General features: G+C 45.5%; 1 long non-coding RNA gene across 1 annotated transcript in view; it reads left to right on the forward strand.

Moving 5' to 3' along the window:
• The window catches only part of LOC142862397 (uncharacterized), a 42,604-nt gene extending 24,568 nt beyond the window's left edge, over positions 1-18,036 (forward strand). The window contains exon 3 of the long non-coding RNA XR_012913452.1: positions 17,772-18,036. This is a non-coding gene — a long non-coding RNA (uncharacterized LOC142862397). The remainder of the gene's footprint in view (positions 1-17,771) is intronic.
• The last annotated feature ends 6,042 nt before the right edge of the window (positions 18,037-24,078 follow it).

Below are 24,078 nucleotides of genomic sequence, written 5' to 3' on the forward strand. Positions count from 1 at the left end.
GGTTAGTGTCTGATGGGAAAACAGAACCGATGTGGTTGGGAAAAAGTTTAGGAACTCTGTAATCTCGGAGATTCTGACATTTGTTAAAACTGCTATACATAGTCCAGAAATGTTGCTGGTCACCCACGACAGCTGCATAGTTGTTCATCAGTATCCGTCTGAGATTGGTTCCCAAATCCCCAGCATAACACAGCGTGTGGGTGCTCAAATCCCTTATGTAAAACGTGTGGTATTTGCATAGAACCTATGCACACCTTTGCATATACTTTACACCATCTCTAGCTTTATGTATAATACCTAAGACAATGTAAATGCTATGTAAATAGTTGTTATACTGTATTGTTTTTTAATGTATATTACTTTTATTTTTGTATTTTTTTCCCCAAATATTTTCCATCCAAGATGAGTTGAATCCATGGGTGCAGAACCCGTAGATACGGAGGGCGGCTGTAGTGGCCCTCTCAGGGCTCTCACTATAGTGCAAGTCCCAGCTGGGACGAGCCCTGTCCATCCTGTTCCCTGTTGTATTCCCAGAGCCAGGCCCAATGCCCGGATATCTTAGCTCACTCAGGCTTCTGTAACAAAGTACCATGAGCAATGGCCTACAAACCACAGATATTTATTTCTCGCAGTTTTGGAGGTTGGAAGTCTGAGATCAAGGTCCCAGCGTGGTCAGGTTTTGGTGAGGGCCCACTGCCAGGCTGCAGACTGCCACCTTCTCGTTGTGTCCTCACGTGGCAAACAGACCCAGTTATAAGGGCGCTAATTCCATTCACGAGAGTGCTGCTCTCATGACCTAATCGTCTCCCCCAAACTCTACCTCCTAATACTATCACATTGGGGATTAGATATCACATATGAATTTTGGGGGGACACAAACATTCCGTTCATAACACTGGCACAGAATGGGTCCCTAACAAATACTTGTCGAATACATGAATGAATACTGATTGAGGAAATAGTATAATGCCAAGTGACCATAAATTCACTTAAGTTTTTTTTTTAACGGACTTGGATTTTATTAATCACAATAGCAGGCAATATTTTGCCTATATGTGTGTAAAATAGATTATAGTTGCTACCCTATTTATAAAAGGCTGGGTTCCAAAAAAGCTGTTTATAGGGTTCTTTGTCCAGAAGGAGAGTATACAAGCAATGTTAATGCCAGTCGATAGTAGCAGTGGAGTTGATATGGTTTTTTGCTATCCTTTAAGTGTATTAAAGTCTTTTAACCCAACAGCCTTCTGAGTAAGGTACTGTCATAACCTCTGTTGTATAGATGAGGAAACTGAGGCTGGGATAAGTTGAATGAGATGTCCTAGGTTACTTGGTGGCTGGTAAGTCACGGGGTCAGAATTTGAAAAGAAGTACGTTGACACGAGAGTTTAGAGACTTAACCACCATGGTGTGCTTTGCTTGGAGCTGTAAAAGTTCCTAAATCGAAAAGCCGTAAGCAGAGTAGTTTCCATGTCCATTTGACTTATCAACCACGTTGGTGCTCAGATAGCTTATTCCTAGCAGTAACTCGAGTGCCTGCCAGTAGTTACAGGGTGATTCTAGCGTAACCCCCAAATATCGTTGGCACTGTCAGTCCCTCGCTGCCTGAGGCTCCCTCAGCTCTCAGTACTGGGCAGATCTTAGCCCCTGCTGACCAAGCCTGCACATCAGAGGGGTGGGACCCTCAGCAAGTGTGGTCTGGAGTTAACTTTGCTGCTCAGTGGACACGGAGTGAATCCCTGGACTGTAATCCCCCGACTGTCTTATCTGCATGGCAGGATATTGGGTCAGATTCCTGATTGTGCTTCTCCTCCCCTGTGGAATTCAAATTCAAATTCTGACCCCGTGACTTACCAGCCACCAAGTAACCTAGGGCATCTCATTCAACTTATCCCAGCTTCAGTTTCCTCATCTATAACAGAGGCTATGATAGTACCTTACTCAGAAGGCTGTTGGGTTAAAAGACTTTAATACACTTCAAGGACAGCAAAAAACATATCAACTCCACTGCTACTATCGACTGGCATTAACATTGCTTGTATACTCTCCTTCTGGACAAAGAGCCCTATAAACAGCTTTTTTGGAACCCAACCTTTTATAAATAGAGCAGCAACTATAATCTATTTTGCACACATATATGCAAATATTGCCTGCTATTGTGATTAATAAAATGCAAGTCCATTAAAAAAAAAAACTTAAGTGAATTCCCCTGTGGAAATAGAACTCAGAACTAAAGCTACCAACAGTGGGGCCTAACATACCCTGCTTAGCCTTTTCCGTTTGGGTCTGTGATTGCGTAGGCAGACTCCTTCAGTAAGCAGCCTCGACGTGGGTGGCAGCTCAAGCACACTGGAAGTTCGTTTCTCCCCCTCATAATGGTAGACCCAGAGGTTGTTTCTGGTTGGTGGGGATTCTGCCCCATGCCACAATTCGGGGTTCTAGCTCTTTCGGTTTGTGTTCCCACTATCATTTAGAGCATTGTAGTTGTCTTCAGACAGCCAGAGAAAGACGACAAAGAGAACGCAGTGGTTTTAGGATGCCACATCCTAAAAGCCACTCTCGTTGCCATGGTTAGAATTTTGTCACCCATGACCATCTCCAATTGCGAAGGAGGTGAGAAGTGTGGTCTGGCTATGTGCTCAGATAAACAGGAAAAGCTTGGATTCTGGTGAACAGCTGGAATTCCAGGACACTAGGGCTGTATGGGCTATGCTCATAGACCAGGCTGCTTGTGCGAGACGACCCCAATTAGGAGCGACTTGAATAAGTGAGAGCCTTACTTTTCTCTCATATATAAAAGAGGTCTAGTGTTCAGCTATCCAGGTCTAGTAAAGTGGTTCCAAAGCCCCCAGGGACATAGACTCCAACTATATGTGTCCTCCTACTGTATGTGTCAACCAGGCATCTGTCCTCATGGCCCAAAGTGGCTGCTTGAGTATTAGATGTCACACTCCCATTCCAGTAGCTGAAAAGAGGAAAAGAAGAACACGAAGGGCACATCCCCTGTACCTTTTCTGGAGATTTCCTTGAAACCTCTCACAACCCTCCTGCTTACCCCATCATTGATCAGAGCTCAGTCACAGGGCTAAGTCCCTTTATCATGTGGCCAGTATGCTCTGCCAACATTGGGATTTTTACTAGGATGTGGGGCAAGTGGAAGTTGGGTACAGGGGTCACCTGGAGCCTTTGGCTAACTGAATGCCATGGGCCTCCCCCGCTCCCCAATAGGACTTTGTTAAAAGGGAAGTGAGAAGATTGTAGCACGGTTTCATTAGGATGCAGAACCACTAGGCACTGTTAGGTAGGGACCAGGAGGGAGGGGAAACAGGTGCGGAGGCAGGTGAGGGAGGTTTGGTAGAGACACTGTTGCCCACCAATTAGAAGAGGGTAAGAAACCCCTGTTTTCATGGTCTCTCTTCCCAGGAGCAGCAACAGGGGACAATGTTACCAAATGTTTTGCTGCTGCATAACAAGGCAGCCGTGACTTTGTCACCTGCCATCTGGCCTCCTCCAGTAATAGGTCCCGTCTTTGGCAGCATGCCACTTCTGGGTATAAATTCTTTACTTATTGGGTGAGGTCAAGGTGCATATGACCTTGAACTCAAAATAGCAATGGCTTAAACACGATTCAAGTTTTCTCTCACATACAGAGTGTAGAAGTGTGCAGTCCAGAGCTGATGGGGGCTCAGAGGTCTTCAGGGACCCGGGTTCCTCCTGTCCCATTGTATGTCTCTGGCTATCTTGGGTCTTCACGGTCAAAAGTGGCTAATGAACATTAGACATTGTCCCCTTGTTGAAAGAGGTTTTTTTTGAGTCCCAGATAGCACTTCTGCTTATGTTTCACTGTCTAGACTTTAGTCACTTGGTTATACTTGGCTGCAAAGGGAGGGAGGGGGGCTGGAAATGTCTTTTATTCTGTGCTGAGCTACATGGGATTGTGTTATTGAAGAAAAAGGAGAGAATAAATACTGAGAGGCAACCGGTGCTCAGTCTAGGGAGTGGGACCAGGCCCTATCCCCCTATCCAACATAATACCCCTTCCCCCAGCCGTAGCCTGGGCCCTGCGCTTGGGAGGACCATCCAGGACACAGGCTGCTATGGGCCTGGGTCTGGGCATTGCCACAGCCTGGAAATCCCTCCCACAGCTCTCCACCTTCTGGATCAATCTCCTTGGAAATCAATTTTGTCTTAAAGTCATATGGGTCTGTTAACTGTTTGAAACAGTTGCTCCTAGAACGACAAGTGGCTTGCTATAGACAGACAGAAGCTGCTGACGTGGGTTGCAGAGAGCAGCCAGGCCAGTGGTTTGCAAGCATTGTTGGCAGCAGGAGCATTGCCTTAATTGCATTCTGAGCACAAAGCCCAGTGTGAGAAGGGGTCAGAGTCGAGGTCAGGTAGGCCTGGACCTCAGCCCTGCTCCTTTGGTCTCCTGCGCTGGCTTCCAAGCCACCTCCGCAGAACTCCCTGGGGCTTGCTGGTCCCTCATTTGAATCAGCTATTCTGGTCCAACTCCCTTGTTTTGCTGATCAGAATAGGGAGGCCCAGAGAGGCATGCCCGGGGCAGAGGCTGGCGGTAGGCCTGTTTTGTCCTTGGTGGTGTGTGCAGGGCTGAAGTTAATGGGGCTTGCGGGGGCAGAGACCTAAAGTGAGCAGAGCTCTAATGATCTGCTGACACAGAGGTTGTCAGTACATGGCCACACACGACGGAGACCTTTCTGTGGACCGGGGCGAGGTGTCGTTCTTTATCTAACAGGGGCTGTGAGAGCTGAGATCATACTGAATTGACTCCGACTATTGCTTTAATTTTTTTTTTTATAGTGGGAGGAGCGTATTTCTAATTCCTTTGAGAGTCTTAGAGACACAGAGTAGGCTGTGCTCTAATTTGTGGTAGGCTAAGAAAGAGGCGTGTTAATAGCTGGCATCAGAATTCCTCCTAGAGAGAGAACTGCATTTGGAAAGGGGATGGGAGTGGGGGAAGGTGAGCCTGAAGCTTTGGTTTGGGGGGGGGTGGGTGGCGCCCAGGCTGCTCCAGGGTCTGCCTGTGTCCCCCCCTCTCCCTGGGGTATCCAAGCTCCCCTATGGTGCCTGCCCCTCTCTCTGCCCTCCCACTTTCTCTGCCAAGTCGGAGTTTTACTCTCCAATAAGCCTGGCTTGCTCCTGACCCACCGTGGCTGCCCAGCCTGGCCTCTTTTGTCATAGTGACCTTTTGGTTTCTGTTTCCTCTGCTAATTGCTTTTTTCTCCCCAAGCAGTTCTCAGTTCAAATTCCTGAGACATGTAATTGTATGGTATCAGCTTATCTTTTTAACCAAGTGATGGTTGGAAAGCCAGCCTGAAGAATTGCCGTCATTGGGTGGGAGGCATGCGGAAAACCTGGTTACAGGCAGGACAAACCTCCTTAAAGAGGATGAACAGTCCCCACAACTGCTATTTTTTAGCGTATTTCCAAGCTGAAATGATATTCTATTGTCTCAGATTCAATTGTTGAAGAAATTGCTAGTCTTCTTGCATGCAGCCCTATAGTAAGATCCTCTGCTGCATTTTTTTCTGATCATTGACTTCACTAAAAGGTGCTTTCTAAGCATCTGATTGCATGTGATGCTGGATAGTTGTTTTACAGAAAGAATAAAGGTCTTTCGCTGTGTTTAAGTGTAGACTGTCCAAAAGAATGCTGGCCAGAAGAGATTCTGTCTTCACCAGGCCCTAATTAATTTATTGGTCATTTTATAAAGCAGGGAGTCAAAAATTCAGAGGCGTATAACAGGCATAAGGGAAAAGAATTTTCCCAAGGTCCCTTTATTCTCTGCTTAAGATTAAGTCTGAGTAATAATCAGATATTAGCTAAACTGGTTCTTTGTAAATACGTTTTTAATTTTGATGAAGTCCAGTTTATCAATTTTTCCTTTTGTGGATCATGCTTTTGGTGTCAAGTCTAAGAACTCTTTCCCTAGCCATAGATCCTGAAGATTTTCTCCTAAAATTTTATGTATTTAAGTCTGTGATCCATTTTGAGTTAATTTTACATAAGATATGAGATTTAGATAAGGGTTGGTATTATTTTTCTTATGGATGTCCATGGGCCCCAGCACTATTTGTTGGAAAAGCCATCCCTCCTCACTAAACTGTGTTTACACTTTTGTCAAAAATCCTTGGGGGTATTTGTGTGAGTCTATTGCTGGGTTCTCTGCTCTCTTCTGTTCTTCTAAAGTCTGTCCTTCTGCTGATACCACTGTCTTTATTACTGTAGCTGTATCATAAGTCTTTGAATTGGGTAAAGTGATTCCTTCACTTTATTCTTCTTCTGCAAAATTGGGTTAGCTATTCGAGTTTGTCTGCCTTTCCTATAAAGTTAAGAATAACCTCGTCTATATTTACCAAAAATCTTGCAGAGATTTAGATAGGAGTGATGATAAATCTGTATATCAATTTAAGAAGAATTAACGTCTTTACTATGTTGATTCTTCCAATCCACGAACACAACAGTTACTTAGATTTATTTCTTTCATCAGTATTTTGTAGTTTTTAGCATACAAGTTCTATATGTGTTTTGTTAGATTTATACCTAAACATTTCATTTATTTTTTTTTTATTTTTTAAAATTGTGATAAAATTTTCATAACATAAAATTTACTGTTTTTACCATTTTAAGTGTACAATTCATTGGCATTAAGTATACTCGCAATGTTGTGTAATTATTGTCATTATACATTGTAAGAACTCTTTCATCATCCCAAACCAAAACTCTGTGCTCATTAAACAATAGCTCCCATTTCCCTGCTTCCAGACCCTTGCTACTAACTTTCTACTTTCTGTCTTTGCCCTTAGGAATTCTGTCTCTCGGGCCCTCCTGTAAGTGGAATCATGCAATACTTGTCCTTTTGTGACTGACTTATTTCACTTAGCATATGTCCTCCAAGTTTATTCATGTTGTAGTATGTGTCGGGATTTCCTTCCTTTTTAGGGCTGAATATTATTCCATTGTGTGTATAGACCACATTTTGTTTATCCATTCATACGCTTCCATATTGGCTATTATGTATAATGTTGCTATGAACATAGTTGTGCAAGTATCTGTTTGAGTCCCTGCTTTCACTTCTTTTGGGTATTGCTGGATCAGATGATAATTCTCTGTTTAACTTTTTGAGAACCACCAAACTGTTTTCTGTGATGGCTGGCACTATTTTACATTCTCACCAGCACTGCACAAGGGTTCCAATTTCTCCACATCCTTGCCAATACTTGTTATTTTATGTGTGTGTGTTTTTTTAAAATACCAGTCGTTCTAGTGGGTGTGAAGTAGTATCTCATTGTGGTTTTGACTTGCATTTCCTTTATGATTAGTGACATTGAACAACTTCATGTGCTTATTGGTCATTTGTATTTCTTTTTTGGAGAAATGTCAATTCAAGTTCTTTGCCCATTTTTTAATCAAGTTGTTTGTTATTTTGTGATTGAGCTGTAAGTGTTCTTTATATATTCTGCGTATTTATTCTTTATCAGATATATATTAATAATTTGAAAATACTTTCTCTCATTTGGTGGGTTACCTTATCATTCTGTTGGTTGGATTGTGTCTTTTGATGCACAGAAGTTTTTAGTTTTGATATAGTCTAATTTATCAATTTTTTCTTTGTTGACTTTGTTTTTCATATCATAACCAAGAAATTATTCCAAATCCAATGTCATAATGCTTTTTCCCTATGTTTTCTTCTAGGAGTTTTATAGTTTTTATAGCTCTTGAGTTTAGGCCTTTGATCCAATTTGAATAAAATTTCCAACTTCATTTGTTTGCATGAGAATGTCCAGTTTTCCCAACACCATTTGTTGAAAAGACTGTCCTTTCCTCATTGAATGGTCTTGGCATCCTTGTCGAAGATCATTTGACTATATATGTAAGGATTTATTTCCAGGGTCTCTATTCCATTCCATTGGTTTATAAGTCTGCTTTTATGCAGACTTTACCACACTGTTTTGATTACTGTAGCTTTGCAATAAGTTTTAAAATTAGAAGTGTGAGACCTCCAACTTTATTCTTCTTTTTCAAGATTATTTTTGCTACTTTGGGGTCTCTTGAGATTACATGTGAGTTTTAGGATAGATTTTTCTATTTCTATCTAAAAAGTCATTGCAATTTTAATAGGGATTGTATTAAATCTACAGATTACTTTGGGTAATAATTACATCTCACCAATATTGTCTTCCAATCTCTCAACACTGGATGTTTCCATTTGTTTGTATTTTCTTTAATTTCTTTCAGCAACATTTTTTAGCTTTCAGTATACAAGTCTTTTGCCTCCTTGGTTAAATTTATTCCTAAATATTTTATTATTTTTGATGCTATTGTAAATGAAATTGTTTTCTTCACAGCCTGTTCTTATTGTTCATTTTCAGTGTATAGGAACACAACTAATTTTGCATGCTAATTTTGTATTCTCCTACGTTGCTGAATTTGTATTAATTCTAGCAGTTTTTTTTTCTTTTGGGATCTTTGAAATTTTGAACATATACGATGATGTTGTCTACAGAGATAATTTTACTACTTTCTTTTAAATGTAGATGGATATTATTTATTTTTCTTGTTTAGTTGCTCTGGATGAAAATAATTTCCACCTTAAATAATATGTGGAAAGTCTTTCATGCTCTATGGGAATCCCTGTTTCCATGACTCAGCCTCCTGGGTTTTCACTGCCTCCTTCCTTGGAGCTCATAGTGTATGGGCTCTGTGGGCTATCACCAAATGGTGCTGTTGCTTCCAAAGTGATTCTGCCCCCTGAACTTGACTTCCTGAGACTTCCATCTCAGCTAGGTGTTAGGACCCGAGCATAGGATTGAACTATTGGACAGTACACAGGAAGCTTCTACTCATCACAGTCATTAAATTGTTTTAAAGGAGGCATTCTGGTTGCCTAATAGATATTTCCCTAACAGTTTTATCCAGTAGGTAAAGACAGTCTGTTACATCTTAGGCAGCATGGAAGTTTCCTGGTTCTCTGCCAGGGAAGGTTTGGCTTTGGTGTTCTCAGAAAAGCATTTTTTCCTCAGTTTCTTACTGCCTCAGTTAGTTGGTTCCCAGGAATGTTCTCTCAGGTGTGTTTCCTGCAAATCCTCGAGGCTCAGAGCTCACTTTGCTCTTTTGTTTAGTCTTTGGAGTAGGTGGAGACCTTCTCCCATGGACCATCTTTTCCCACATTTGCTCCCATCCCCAGTGACAGACCTGGGAGAAGCCTTCTTCAGCTCTGGCTCCAGATCTGTCACATGTGAATCCCATTGGAGATGGAGTAAGGGGGAGAGGGATGTCCTGGAATGAAAACCTGTGACCCCAGTGGGAAAATAGACCTGACTAGTCAGTCTCAGCTGACCCCTTACTCACCTTTAACTAAACTCTATGCATATGTTTGGTCTTCAGAATTTCTTGCTTAATTAACATGGCTTCTTGTTTACAACTTAAAAAACCAGAAGGAACCATTTATTATTATTAATAAATATAAATATCGACCATTTGTTAAATAGCTATTTGGACCAGACCCCATGTCAGACATCTGATTTCTTTTTATTTAATAGTATACACATGCATAGTTGAATTATTATTTCTAGTCTACTAATGAGAAAATAGGCTTATTCAAGGTGAAGTTTCTTACCCAAGGTCACTGTGCTAAGTGTGGATAAGAGTCGTGTTTGACTGACTCCAAATTCACAGTCATTCCTTTAAGTGTTATGTTGCTCTCATTTAAACTTGGGGAACAGGAAGCAGGAGATACATCCAAGAGAATCCTGACCTTTCTGGGAATGCTCACTAATTTCTCGATATTTCATTTTGGGGTGCGATGCAAAATACGACTTTTCATCCAGCCTGGCTGGATGGTTACAAAATTAGCTCCCCACCTATATTTTAAAACTTTCCCCTTATAGAAATTAATACTTTTGTGTTTAACTTCACAGCATTGTCATAATGATAAATCAAATCATGCATTGCTAAGAGCTTTGGATTTTTCAGTAGGAAAATCACTTTACAAATGCAAATTGTTATGATTATCATTTCCACCTCTCTTCCTGACTATGACCTTGGGCAAGTCATGCCATATCTATGCGCTTCCAGCTCTTCATCTGTAAAGTGGAGATAATGGAGACTGCTCATCCATGTCAAGACTTTAAAATGAGAAGTAATAAATGGTTTTATGCACCTCAGAAGGCATAAATATTGTGATTTGATTCCATTAGGATTAATATCAGTTATACACAATTATAAGTTCCCTGGACACAGACCATGAACTTTATGCCTTGGACAATTCTGGGTCTACTATTAGTACTTGGAAATATTGATAAGGCTCAGAAAAAGACAGTTAAAACGTTGAATGCAGAAATCAAGAAAAATACATTTAAAGGCTTCAGTTTAATTGTTTGAACTTTTCTGCAGGCAAATATTAACAGACCTTCCTATCTCTTATAGTCCCTCAGAAGGCACTATAACCATGCACATTTTATAGAAGGAAAAACTCAGCCTCAGGGTAAAACAGCTACAGGCATGTTCCCAGGGCCATGCAACCCCTTTGGAAATAGCTGCCATTCATTTTGCTCAATAGCTAGGAATATAATTCCCAGCAGAAAAAGAGGACACGATTTCTGTCCTCAGGGAGTCCATAGTCTAGTGGGAGGATGGACATTAATTTAAAACACTCACAATGTAGAATGACAACTGTGACTGTCACAATTCTGTGCAATTCAAGGAGCTGGGGGAGCATAAAATGGGATAATTGACCTAGGCCAAGAGATGGGGACATGTCCCTGAGCCGACAGGGATTGAGCAGGGATCAGAAGGAAGAGTCGCCTCGGCCAAGGGTGGGCGGTGGGGAGAACCCTGGTCTGGGAAGGTGGGAACGATGCACCTGGTTAGAGAAACCAAAAGAAGCCCAGTGTGCTTGGAGTGCAGAGAGGGAGGGAAGATTGTGAGATGAGGCCAGGTAGGAGGGGTCTGTTCCCTCTGGGATCTGGACACCCCAGATCCAGATAGGGATTTTCATTTTTATCCTGGGAATATCAGGAAGCTATTGTTGTTAGAATAAAGGAGACTCTTAAAGGTGCCCGTGCGTGCGTGCGTGTGTGTGTGTGTGTGTGTGTGTGTGTGTGTAAGATTGACCAGATTTATGTTCTGGAAGATTCCTCTAGCTGTGCTATCTGCTGCAGAGCCACTGGGCACAGAAAGGCAAGGGAAGAAGGTGTTTGTAACAGTCCAGGCAAGAACCAGTGGCCGTGTGGTCAGGGTGGGCAGCCTGTGAGTAGAGAGAAAAGGACAAATTCGAGAGCTATTTATTTAGACAACAGACTCAACAGGATTGGGTTATGGGCTGAACATGCTTATCATGGAAAGGAAGGAAGGAGTCCAAAAGTTCTGTTAGATTTCCGGCCTGGATGGCAGGATGAATTGAGAATGGAAATCCAGAGGAGGATTAGGTTTGGGGTGAAAGAGCATACATGCAACTTTGAACACGTTCACTCTGAGATCATGGAGGTGCCAAGCGCCAGCGGGTAGACAGGTGTGAACTGGAGGAGGGACTGGAGGGAGAAACTCGTGAATCACCTGTGCAGGGAGGTAACTGACCCATGGCTGGGACACAGCTTTTATCTGACTCCAGACCTATTGCCTGGCTTCTGTGGGACCTTTAGAAAGCCCAACTTTGTCTTAGCTCTTCTGCTCTGTGCATATGTATGTGTCTCTAGAACTTCCACTCAGACTTGCACATGGCCTCCAATGAATTAATTAATCTTGCCACTGTTTTGGGGAGAAAAGGCAGGATGGGTCAAAGAGAGGGAGGGAAGGGAGAAAGTAGGAGAAAAAGGTTGGGGGAGGACCAGGGGAAGGGGATCTCATTCTCTCAGGGAGGGATCACAGCCCCTGTTTTCACCAGGCTGGGCTTGCTAACTCGTTAGCTCTGATCATGCATTAGGTTGCTTCTCCATCTTCTAACTTCCTTCCAATCTAAAGGCTCAATATCCCTAATGCTGTTTGCTGATAGTTCTGAGAAAGTTCTGCTCCCTGACCAGTTCCACAGGTGTTCTAAGTGCCTGGGATGGCTTGGCCCCTGCTGGGGTCAGGATGTGCCTGGGGGGCAGGTCCCGGGCTAAGTTAGACAGGTGGGCATCTGAATGGACAAGGTGACTCCGAGGACCAAACTGGAGTTTGGCATGGAAGGCAGGAGAGGGGTGGATGGCAGGGGAGCTTCCCTGGAGCAGATCAGATGAAGAAGTAGGACACAGATAAGGCGGAGAAATGGGCCCCAGGTGGAATGGGGCTGTCAGCAGGGACCCACGACACTTCCTGTCAAGTGCACCTGTTCAGCATGGACTTCCTGATCTTAGATGCGCAGGGTCATTCCTGGGACTTGGGGAGGGGTAGAGGCCATTTCCATGGGGACAGCGGTGGCTTCTCTTTTGGTTCACGATTAAAGGGAAATACATTAAAATGCTAACCTTAGTTATCTTTGAAAAATGTATCATTTTTTAAAAAGCCTGTCATTGAACAGACCTGTAAGGGAGCATTAAAATCAGAAGCCCAGATAGCATGAAAGATTAGCAGGCTGTTGGTAACTTTATTACTTTTCAACGTTTTAACACAAGTTCATGCATCATCAACTTCCTTTCCTAGCTGTGTTCCTCACATAGGAGATTTTAAAGAATTGGCTGCTTGCGACATATCCTGCTCTAAAATATTTATGTTTAAAACCGGAAAAAGCATTGAGATGATTACAGTCATAAGCCCCAGGATACAGTTGCTGAGAGTGGTTTGGAATGATCTGAACTACTCTTCCTGGGAGACTACCACGTTTTCAATCTCATTTTAGTTTTCTCGCATCAATCCAGCCAAGGAACAAGAGTTATGTAAGAGGGGCAAGATCTCTCTGACCCCACTTGGAACCTGCAGTGGAGGATGCTAAATCTGCACGTGTGTGGCCTCAACGGCTTCCCACAGCCCTGGGAGGGGCACGTTATCACTCTTATTTCACAGATAAGGAAATCGAGGCTCTGGGAAGCTCGGTGGCCAATGTATGTAAAGATTTAACTTCCAGGATTCGAACTTGAACCTGGATCTCCTGACCTTGAATCCTGTGCCCTTTCCATTCTGTCTCCTTTAGTTCTTTGTGTTTATTGATTATTTATCCCAGATCTTTTTCTTTTAAAAGGCTGTGAAATAGCTCAGAGGTAAATATGGCTATCTTACATTTAATGAGGTAAATCTTCTTATTTTCTTTCTTCCCCCCAAATCTGGCAAAAGGAGAATGGGGTACCCGAAAGCAGTGCCCCCATCAGCACCGTCCTTCTGTCTGTATGCGCATCCTCCATATGCTCTTGTCTCCTCATAGCACCCCAGATTTAGATGCATGATGCATTTGTTAGCACCCCACTGCCAGGCACTGTTGGGTGCTTTTATGACACTCTGCATTCAATCTGATGAGACCAGATTATGTGGGGGAATTCTTTGCTAATAGAACATTATCCTCAACCTCTCTCTTTTGCAAAAGGCCTTACAGCCTAGACGTGTTTCATTTGTGCTGCGGGGCAGGAGGGAGTGGGCCATGCGATGGCCACCTTGCTGTCCTCAGCTGAGTCCCCGTGAGAACAAGTCGGAGCAGTCCCGTTCCAGCTCTGCCTTCCACCCACGGCTTGAGCACTTCTCTTTTTCATTTAGCTCCTTTGGGTCCCTTTTTCTTCTCTTTCCCTTTTCCTCTTCTCATCACAAATTTAATTTTCACAGTTACATAATTTACACAATTGAAAATCAAATCTTTATACATTTTACCATTCTCCATTTCAATCCAAGCCCAACCCAGAATACAGAATCAAGCGGGACAAGACCCGTCTCTACCAAGGTGCTACCTGAACTGGATCACAACTCATTTCTACAGTGTAGATAAGTACTGTCATCCTTGCTGTGCAGATGGAGAAAAATATGAGATAGCTGACCCATCCAGGGCAACAGTGAGCAGAATGTCCACTGAGAATAAAAGACAGGAATCCTTGACCTCTCATCTCACATCTTAAACGCCAAGGAAAGCTTTGTGGGAGTACACACAATGTCTCTTAATGTCCGCTACAGTCCTGCCAGTTTGAGCTCTGTCTCCTAAAGTGGTGTTCTCCTGAAATGGCGTGGGGAAACGTATTCCTTCTGTGGTGAACAGGCGGGCAATGAAAAAAGGAGTTCTGCGTTCATGCATGCTTAGGAAGTTCTGGAGTTCTAAACTGGTCTCCTTGCTACAGGACTTCTCAGAGCCTTAACATGCACACAGGCGTTATGAATCTGCATGGGGAGTTCTAGAGATGCCATATCCCTCCACCGGGTACCCCACTGCTCTCTTATCATCTCCAGAATGTTCTGTGCAACATGTTCCAACCTGTTTGGGGGCACGTTTATCTATTGATACTTCTCAAAATTAATGGTTTCTTATCATCATTAGTACACAAAAGGAGTGTTTAAAAAACTCTCAACCTTGGGGAAATATGAGTCATCCCAGGTGTAAGGTTTGATGCCCAATGAGCTCTGCTTGATATTCGCTACTGGGGGGGAAGTGAGGAGTGCAGGTGGGGAGGGGCATGCTCTCCTGTCTCCAGATGGCTCTGGACCCTTGCCTGCCAGAACTCTCCCTCCTAGACACTGGATGAAGAGGAAGGAACTAGGAGAGTGAGGCAAGTAAGGAGACACTGCTATTTCAGGCTTACTTCTCTGACACAGGGTCAAGGACACTGGCATTGCCCTCGGAGCTTGGGAAGGAAGCTGCAGGCCCCGTGACCCCTGGCTCTTCTGCATCGTCCTGTGAATAGGGCCACCACTATTTGCAGTGTTAACTCAAGAAGTCCCCAACCAGCCAGGCATCATGGCTCATGCCTATAGTCCCAGATACTCGGGAGGCTGAGGCAGGAGGATTGCTTGAGGCCGGGAGTTCGAGACCAGCCTGGGCAACACAGGGCAACCTCATCTCAAAAAGAAAAAAAAAAATTCCCTAACCAATGTACAGCTATGACATGTCAATTAAATAAAAATAAATACCAAAAGGACTTTTAAAAGTACAATAAAATTTCCAGGACTGTTCTGAGCCTAAAAAAAAAAAAAAAAAATACAATAAAATTATGATTCTAAAAAAAAGAAGTCATCCCCAGCTGACAGAGAATTAGCCAAAATTATGAGTGTCTATGAGGCAGAGATCCAAGCTCTGGGAGGCAGAGGCCAACTACAGTGTATCTCTGGGCGTGACCACAAAGCCCAGCTGGTCTGCTCTGTGGAAGGAAGCCCTACAGCCCTCGGCAGCACCGGCCACCAGCCCTTGCCCTTCTCCCGGGGGTCTCCCAAATGCCGGCCTCGCAGCAAACACTTCCATGTGGAAACCGGAAAACCAGTCGTGCCTTACTATTGTTTTAAGAATTTAAGAGTTTCTTTTGGCTGGGCACGGTGGCTCACGCCTGTAATTCTAGCACTCTGGGAGACCAAGGCAGAAGGATCCCTCAAGGTCAGGAGTTCAAGACCAGCCTGAGCAAGAGTGAGACCCCGTCTCTACTAAAAATAGAAGGAAATTAGCTGGACAACTAAAAATATATAAGTTTTATAATTTTTAAAAGAAAAAAAAAAAGAGTTTCTTTCTCAAATTGGGGTGCACAGGTCCTGAGGAGGCGGGTGTGTGCAAAATCACTGGACAAACATGTGGCAATTTTACTTATAGATTTAAATATATATATTTTTATATGAAACTAAACATTTTATGACCCAGAATGAAAAACCCATGAGTTTTCAAGATTAAATATGAGACTTCAATGAAATTTTGTGGGTCTCTGTCAGCTTTATCCCTGGAATTGGAATGGGAAAAGGGGTTGGCTATCATTGACTATTGGGATTGGGGCTCTTTGATAAAAACTTTTGGAGTTTTATTTCTAGATAAAACTGTCATTTTAAAACTGAAGAAACTGAGGCCCAGAAAGATTAAATATCTCGTCTTAATCCCCCAGCTTGGTAGACATTGTTAGCTGCCTACCCTATATCCATTTCCATTCCTCCACACCCTCTTTTGAAGCTACAGAGCCCTGGTTATGTTAAGGGCACCAATGTGCCCAGCTAAAAATACTTACTCCCCAGAATTCCTTTAGCTAGGAAGAGTCATGCCATATAGTTATGCCTAGCTGAGGCTTTCTGGGAAATATTCGCTTTCCTAATTCAGATTTCTCCCCTTTCTTTTTTTCTCCTTCCTTTTTCTTTCTGTCTGAAACATGGATGTAAGGTCTGGAGGTAGAGCAGCCATTTTGCACTAAGAGGCATCAAGCTTAAGGACAAGTGCCAGCACTCTGGGGATGAAGAAGCAGGAAGGCAGAGTGACCCTTGGTCCCCAACAGCACAGTTGAGCACCTGCTTCAACCCTGAACTGTCTCAATTCATTCTCCATGATATGTGAAAACAATAAACACTTATTTCTGAAGCCCTTTTAATTTGGCTTCCCTTATAGGCAAATAAATGATTTCCTAAGTGACATGCCCAGTCATCTCATTTAATTTAAATAGACAGGGTTCTGATGTCTTATAAAAGATGTATAGGTGTGTAAATATACCTACCAAGGAATTTGGTTATAGAAGTATTCAAATGGTTAAGAGTATTGATGACAAGATTTCTAATCAATGTATCCTTTCATTTGTGTGTGTTATAGTTATAATTCAATATTATTTCAAAGAAAACTATGAAGAATCGTGTAGGGTATAATGTTTTTGAAAGGCTTTCTGATGTATAAGTGGCTTCCTTCACTACACTCACCCCACTGTCTAGACTAAGCACCAAGGACTGCTGTAGGGAATAAGGGAGTTGGTATCAGTGACAACACTGAAATCCTAAGGTAGGGAAGAAGGAATCTGTATTGGAGAGTAAGTCCCCAAGCCCCACCAGACAGGAAGGGGAAGTGGAAATCCTTCTGGTTTGGAAAGAAAGGTAGCAACCAGTCAAATGTGAGGATGCGGGTGCTTCCCACTGAGCAAACGGCCAAGGGAGCCGTGGTGCAGGGTAGATATCGCAGGCAGGGCGAACGGCAGCGACAGGAAGAGGGCCTTTTCCTCTGCTCTTTCTATGGTTCTCTGGAAAGATGGCATTTCGAAGTTGTGCCCTAGAGCAATACGGGGATGTCAGGGCAGAGTGGCAGAGAAGAAAGGGTGGCATAATGTTCAAGGCGCTGAGAGCTGAGGGGCCTGACAAAGAGCTGGCTGTGGGGTGATGGCCTAAGCCAGGGCCAGCTAGAGTGTGTGGCTGGCTGAGGTTTAGGTGGCAGAAGCGGGGCTGGGTCAGTGACAGGGGCCCACCTGGTGCAGGCTGTGGCAGGGGCTACCGTAGCCCTCCACGGCAACCTTAATAGCAAGTACCAGTGGAGCGTGTGGTGGAGTCCAAGGAATGTTCCCGAGGAAGCCTGTGGGCCCAAGGCCCGTCTTCATCACCCCTGAGGATGTGACCACTTCCCCCAGCACACTCCCAGATAACACTAGGCTGGGGGAGGCTGGGGGAGAAACCCTAGGGATGGGACATTTACCCCAAAGAAACTGAGTTACCCTAAGAAAGATGGTTAGAAATTGTAAGAGGAGATGACCTTGGCCTAAGCTTTTCTGCCAAAGGAATATTCTGTCTGACATCCAGCTTTACGTAATCATTAGCACATAGCACAAACTGCACTATAATGATAACCTTTGTTTAATCTCTCTTATTGCAATGCCAAAAAAATCCACATTTACTAACTTTAACTTTCTTGTTCTCCCTTTTTCCCCCAGCAACATGCCTTAGCCAATCAGGTAAGGACAAGATTGTATGGTCAAAGTCCCTACCAAAGGGACGAGACACAGCCCTCCTCTGCGTTAGGGATAAAAAGGTGAAGAACTTCCCTGTAGTGCGCTGGCCAGCTGCTCTTGCTGCTGCCACACGCCCTTCTGATCAGAAGTAAATATTTTGCCTTGCCGGGACAAGTTGCAGTGTTTGACTATTTTCTTAACGGCACCACGGGTTATTGTTAACAAAGGGAAACCACACTGAGCTTCCTTTATCTGGTGGATTTAAGTCCTCTTCCCTCCAGCTCTCCCTTTCAGGACCCTAAATGCTGAACAGGAATGGGGACATCAGAGCAAATTCAAAGCATTTATGGGAAATTAAGAATGCCAGGTTTTTTCTTGCACATCTCAGTTTGGCATGGAATGTTTTCACCCTATCATGTAATTGTGCATAATTAGGGGCTCTAGCACAAAATAAAAACTGGAAGGTGAGAAGGAAGGAAGGGAGCCAGGCATAGTAATGTGCACCTGTATTCCCAGCTACTTGGGACGCTGAGGTGGGAGGATCCCTTGGGAGGCCAGGAGCTCGAGGCCAGCCTGGGCAACATAGCAAGACCTGTGTCTCAAAAAAAAAATTAAAAACAATAAAAAAAGAAGGAAGGAAAAAAGGTGAGTCCTTTTTACAGAGCTGCAACAGAGGAAGGAAATATGATTCCAAGTGGTGGGCTGAGGAGAAGCCCAGGCCTGGAAGCAGTCATGATGGGAGATCTTCATCTTCTTTCTAAAACAAATGAAAGACTAGACACCCTGGAGGGGCTGGAGAGGCTGGGGCAGGGCTGGTCTGTGCCTGGCTTGGAAGTCAGAGGGGCTGAGGCTGGTGGGCGAGCCGTGGGTGAGGTTGGAGCAGGGCTGAGCTCTCGGTTGCCCATCTTGTCCTTCCCCGATCCACGTCCCATGCGGTTCACCACCTCTCTTCCTGTCGTGCGCCAGCCTCTGTGTGTCCCTGTCTCGGAGGTGGCTCTGACTCCCAGGCCTTTTCCTGTTGCCTGTACTGCTGTGGCTGACAGAGCTGCCCTCATCCCTTCTGGTCAAAACTAAACAAAAGCAAAAAACCAAAGCTAGACACCCCTCCAGCTTGGTTCCTGCACGATCATGAGCGAGGAGGAGGAGATGGGGTCGAGCAGAGGAGAGCAGGACCCGCCGGCTCCAGACGTGTGTGGGGGGGTGTGTAACAGGGGCTGCACTGCTAGCCAGGGGCCACCGTTAGGACCCACTGCTGCTTGCTCAGTGAGGAGAGGCAGGTCCACTCACATCTCCAAAATGGTGGTTATTGCGTGAGGTTGCACATCCATTAGCATTAAATTCGTCTACAGTTAAGAGAAAACTCGAGTGAACAGTGAATTTACCTAAATAGTGTAGAAGGTTTTTTTCCTGTGGACTAGACAGAGCCAGGCTGGCATGGCAGGGCCTACCTGCACATCCAGGTGCCTTCCACCTTCTGCCCCACCATCTCAGCATGGGACATCTATTCTTCAGGTCACACCATGGCTCAAGTTGGCTGCTGGACTGCCAGCCATTCCATCTGCATTCCAGGGAAAAGGCAAGGGTTGGGGAAGGCAGAATAGCTTTCCTTGTCAGTGTGTCCCTCTTTTAAAGAGCCCTCTAGAGGTCCTTCCCAGCAGATTCTATTTCAGTCCCGTCTCCTAAAGCTTAGTCCCATGGTCATGCCCAGTATGAGGGAGCCTGCCAGAGCATGATTGTGCAGGCACCTCGCTAGCCCCGACGATGCAGGGATTTTGTAGGGGACAATGGGCTTTGAGTAGTAGCTGTCACACTTTGCTGCAGATGGGGAAGAGATGGGGGCAGGTGGCGTGGTCTGAATGTTTGTGACCATCTCAAATTCATATGTTGAAATCCTTGACTCTGGGGTGATGGCATGGGGGTGGGGGCGTTGGGAGCCTAACGAGCGAGATTAGTGCCTTCATAAAAGAGAATCCCGAAAGATCTTTGACCCCCCTTCACCAAGTGAGGACACAGCAAGAAGGTGCTGTCTGTGAACCAGAAAGCAGACTCAGCAGACCCTTCACCTGCAGCAACTTCATCTTGGACTTCCAGCCTCCAGAACTGCGGGAAATAAATTTCTGTCGTTTATAAGCCACCCAGTCTATGGTATTTTGTGACAGCAGCCCAAATGGACTGGCAGTAGGGTGGACTTCTTCAGGCTTCTCCCAGCAGGCCTGAGCTACTTGGAGTGTTTGCACACGTTGCCGAGGCTTTTCCTGCTGGAGACGGGACACCCAGTGTTTCCACCTGAATGCTGCAAGATAGAAGCCACACAGCAGTGAGCACGGAGCCCAGGGCAGCAGACGGGGCATCTGTAAAGGACCCAACGCCATTCAGACAAACCTCTCACAACAGCCTCCAGCAGCTAATGCACCACCTGTGCACCGCAGGGGAGGCTGGCGGGGGGTAGCAGCGACCCGGCTGGAGCACACACGGAATCCAGCGGGTGTGGCGACGCACCTGCAGTCCCAGCTACTCGGGGCAGAGGTAAGAGGAGCGCTTGAGCTATGGCCACGCCACTGCACTCTAGCCTGGGCAACAGAGTGAGACTCTATCTCTAAAATGAAAATAAAAATAAAACAAATAAAATAAATTAAAAAAAAAAACACAGAGTCCACCTACTAGACCGGCATCCAAAGGCTCTCGGTTCATTTTTGTTTGTTACCAAGATTTGCAAATTCACAGCAAATTAAAGGGTGCAGAATCACCTGTCTGTAAGTGAATTCTGCATGACTCTTCTCCAGAGTCCCACTTGCCTGGACACGGTACACAAGCCCATGAGGGACACGACAGCCCCACTATTGAGGCTGGTCCTTGAGACAGGAGTCGGGGATGGAAAACACCTCCTTAAAGATGGCAGTCTCCGCCCGAACTTTCCATTCGGCCTAATGAAGGGCCTATGATGTCGGATGTTTAACTTGGAGGGGAATGGGAGACCCCAGGGCCCACTCTCTTCATCTTCAGATAAGAAACCGAGACCTGGTTAGGCCACGTGACCAGAACTGCCAGTCCTCCCTGTCTTCCCCTGCTCATCGGCGGTCACCATTCCTGTGTATCCTTGGGGGCAATGACTTCAGGGTGACTTCCACCTTGCCAGGTCTCATTACCGCTGGCCTCACTGTCAGTAACACGACAATAACCTCTCTGGGAAGCAATCCCTGGAAGAAACAGAAAACGCATGCACCGATGATTTGGCCAGTGCAACAGTGGTACCTAAATGCTAAGTATGCATTATTAATTTGATGTCCTTGGTGGCAGGCCGTGCACACTGCGAGGGGCCAGAGTCGTTGCTGCGAGGGGGGCTCTGACGCCGAGCCCGCAGCTGCGTGGAATCCGGCAGGCTCCATCTGCCAGCCCCCGGGCTGCTGCCTTTCTGCCAGGCACGGATTTGTGTGCGCTGCGTGTTGCCTGGGCTCTCCTTCCTCCAGCAGGCACGTTGGAATGCGGTTTGCACGGTCGGTCGGACAAGCCGCCGGGAAGCTCCCGGTGCCCCTCCTGGCTGGTCACAGCCATAGGTGGCTGCGCACAGAGGAGGCTGAAGCATCACCCCCTGCCCCTCCCCCCCACTGCCCCAGACCTCCACTCGGCTGCCCGTGAGAACATTTAGTTAGCTGCTGGGGGTTCAGGCTTTTCCTTGTCTTACCACGTGGGTTTTTAACCTATTAATGACGAAAGAAATCCTAGTGTGGCCCCATATTTAATGACCCAGTGCTAAAGAAAAAGACATCAGAACCTCTGGACTCTTTATTCATTTTTGTGACTAAATCCCTCTATGAACTTGGGCCTGCCTGTCGTGCTCTGAATTTCCTTTGCAAAACGGAGATTTGCAGCTGATCTAGTTGATGGGTGTTCTGGAAATATGCACTTTGGAGTGACTCTTGCTGTGAAGATTCTCTAAGTATCTGTGTGTATTTATCGGGTGCCCGACTCTAGGCCAGGAATCTCTGCTCCCTGTAATCCTAGCACTCTGGGAGGCTGAGGCGGGAGGATCGTTTGGGCTTAGGAGTTCGAGACCAGCCTGAGCAAGAGTGAGACCCTGTTTCTACTAAAAAAAAAAAAAATGGAAAGAAATTATCTGGACAACTAAAAGTATATATAGAAAAAATTAGCTGGGTATGGTGGCGCATGCCTCTAAGTCCCAGCTACTCAGGAGGCTGAAGCAGGAGGATCGCTTGAACCCAGGAGTTTGAGGTTGCTGTGAACGAGGCTGAGGCCACAGCACTCTAGCCCAGGCAACAGAGTGAGACTCTGTCTCAGGAAAAAAAAAAAAAAGAAAAGAAAAGAAAAAAAGGAATTTCTGCCCTGAGAAGTCTGTGCTCTAATGATGTGTGTTGACCCAGACACAGGCAGTGCATGGCCACTGCTCAGAGAGAGGAGGGGGGGGATGGTCACATACCAGCTTGCCAGGAATCGGGGCTCACCTCACAGAAAGATGGCTCAGCGTCCCTGAAAACATGGATCAGAGTTTGACAAGCGTGAGTGTTGGAAGAGGGCATTCAAGAAAGAAGGAGCAAGGAGACTGTATTAGTCAGGATTCTCTAGAGAAACAGAACCAATAGGTTGTGTGGATTAAGAGAGGGAGAAAGATGTATTTTGAGGAACTGGCTCATGAGATTATGGAGGCTGGCAAGTCCCAAATTTGCAGGGCAGGCCAGCAGGCGAGCGACCAAGAGAAGAGCTGCAGTTTGAGTCCAAAGGCCATCGGCTGGCAGAATTCCCTCCTCTTCCCGGGAGGTCGGTCGTTTTCTTAAGGCCTTCAACTGATTGGACGAGGCCCACCAACACTGTGGAGGATAATCTGCTTTACTCAAAACCCACTGATTTATATATTAATCACATCTGAAAAACACCTTCACAGCAGCTTCCAGGATGTTGCCGCTAAGGAGGCTCGCTAAGTCCCCCTAGGAAATTAGCCATCACAGAGAGTAAGGTGTGTGTTTGGGGAAGTCTAGCAAGTCACAAACCAGTGGTGGGAGGGTGCTGGGCCTTCGGGGTGGGGGAGGGTGGCAGGTGTGTCTCAGGGGCCAGGTTTCTGCAGACGGGCCGGGCTGTGTGCTTCGGGCTCCGGGCTGACCTGCTTCTAGTTAGTGCAGGGTGGGCTGAGTGAGGCCGTGGGTGGTCTGGGGAAGAAAGGAGCAGCCGCCGGGAAAGGTGGGGGTGGAGGCCAGTGGCCCCTTACAGCTGCAATCTACAGGAGAACGGCCCCCGAAACACACGCTGTCTCCGGCCCTCCACCTACCCTGGGGACTTTGCGAGAAGCAGTCTTGTCACATTTTGTTTTTTCCCATATGATCACAAGCCCTCAGTCTGAAACCTCGGGTGCACAGATTCGTTTAGCTTTGGGTACCAGGAATAACTTCCCCTGAGCAATGATTTGCTTTTGTCTTCGGGACATTGTCATCAGCGATCCTGAGCGTGGCTCCCCCCTGCGTGCTGCTCGGCACAGAACCAAGCCTGAAAATCCTCCTGCACGAGGGGCATCGTGACACACGTGTTTTGGATCACGTCCCTGGCTTTATCTTATTTTTCTTGTCCTCATTTTATCTCCCCTTTTCTTCACCCGAGTGGTTTAAGTCTTGTTCAAATGTAGGCAGCTTTGCAAGCTACCTCAAGTTCTCTTGGGAACGAAGTGGAATAGACATAGATTAATGACCAACCGACTGGACAACTGACAACGGCAGGGCAGGTGTGACTTTGGAGACCAAGACCATTCCAAGCCTTCGCTGGAGGAAGAGAAATCTGGACGCAGGCTGATCCAGGCACGATTCTGAAAATGGGTTCCCTTTCAGGAGGGAGAGTTCCACCAGACCTCGTCAATCCTAGCTGCCCAAATGACGTCTGTTCTCTGAAATGTGTGGCCCAACTGAGCTCTGGCAAAGTGAGGGCCAGACCTGGTGTCTTAGTCCCTTTTCTGTTGCTTATAGCAGAATACTTGAAACTGCGTAACTTATAAAGAAAGGGAATTTCTTTCTTGTAAAGTTATGGAGACTGAGAAGTCCAAGGTCATGGGGCCGCCTCTGGCGATAGCCTTCTTGCTTGTGGGGACTCTGCAGAGTTCCAAGACAGTGCAGGGTATCATGTGGCACGGGGCTGAGTGTGCTCACGTCCTAGCTCAGGTCCCTCTTACTCTTCTTCTAAAGTCACCAGTCCCACTTCTGTGATAACCCATTCATCCACGAACCCACTAATCTATTAATTCATGAATGGATTAATATATTCACAAGGGCCTTGCTCTCATGACCCAATTGCC

Source organism: Microcebus murinus, chromosome 19 (genome assembly GCF_040939455.1).
Source record: "Microcebus murinus isolate Inina chromosome 19, M.murinus_Inina_mat1.0, whole genome shotgun sequence".
Lineage (NCBI taxonomy): Eukaryota > Metazoa > Chordata > Mammalia > Primates > Cheirogaleidae > Microcebus > Microcebus murinus.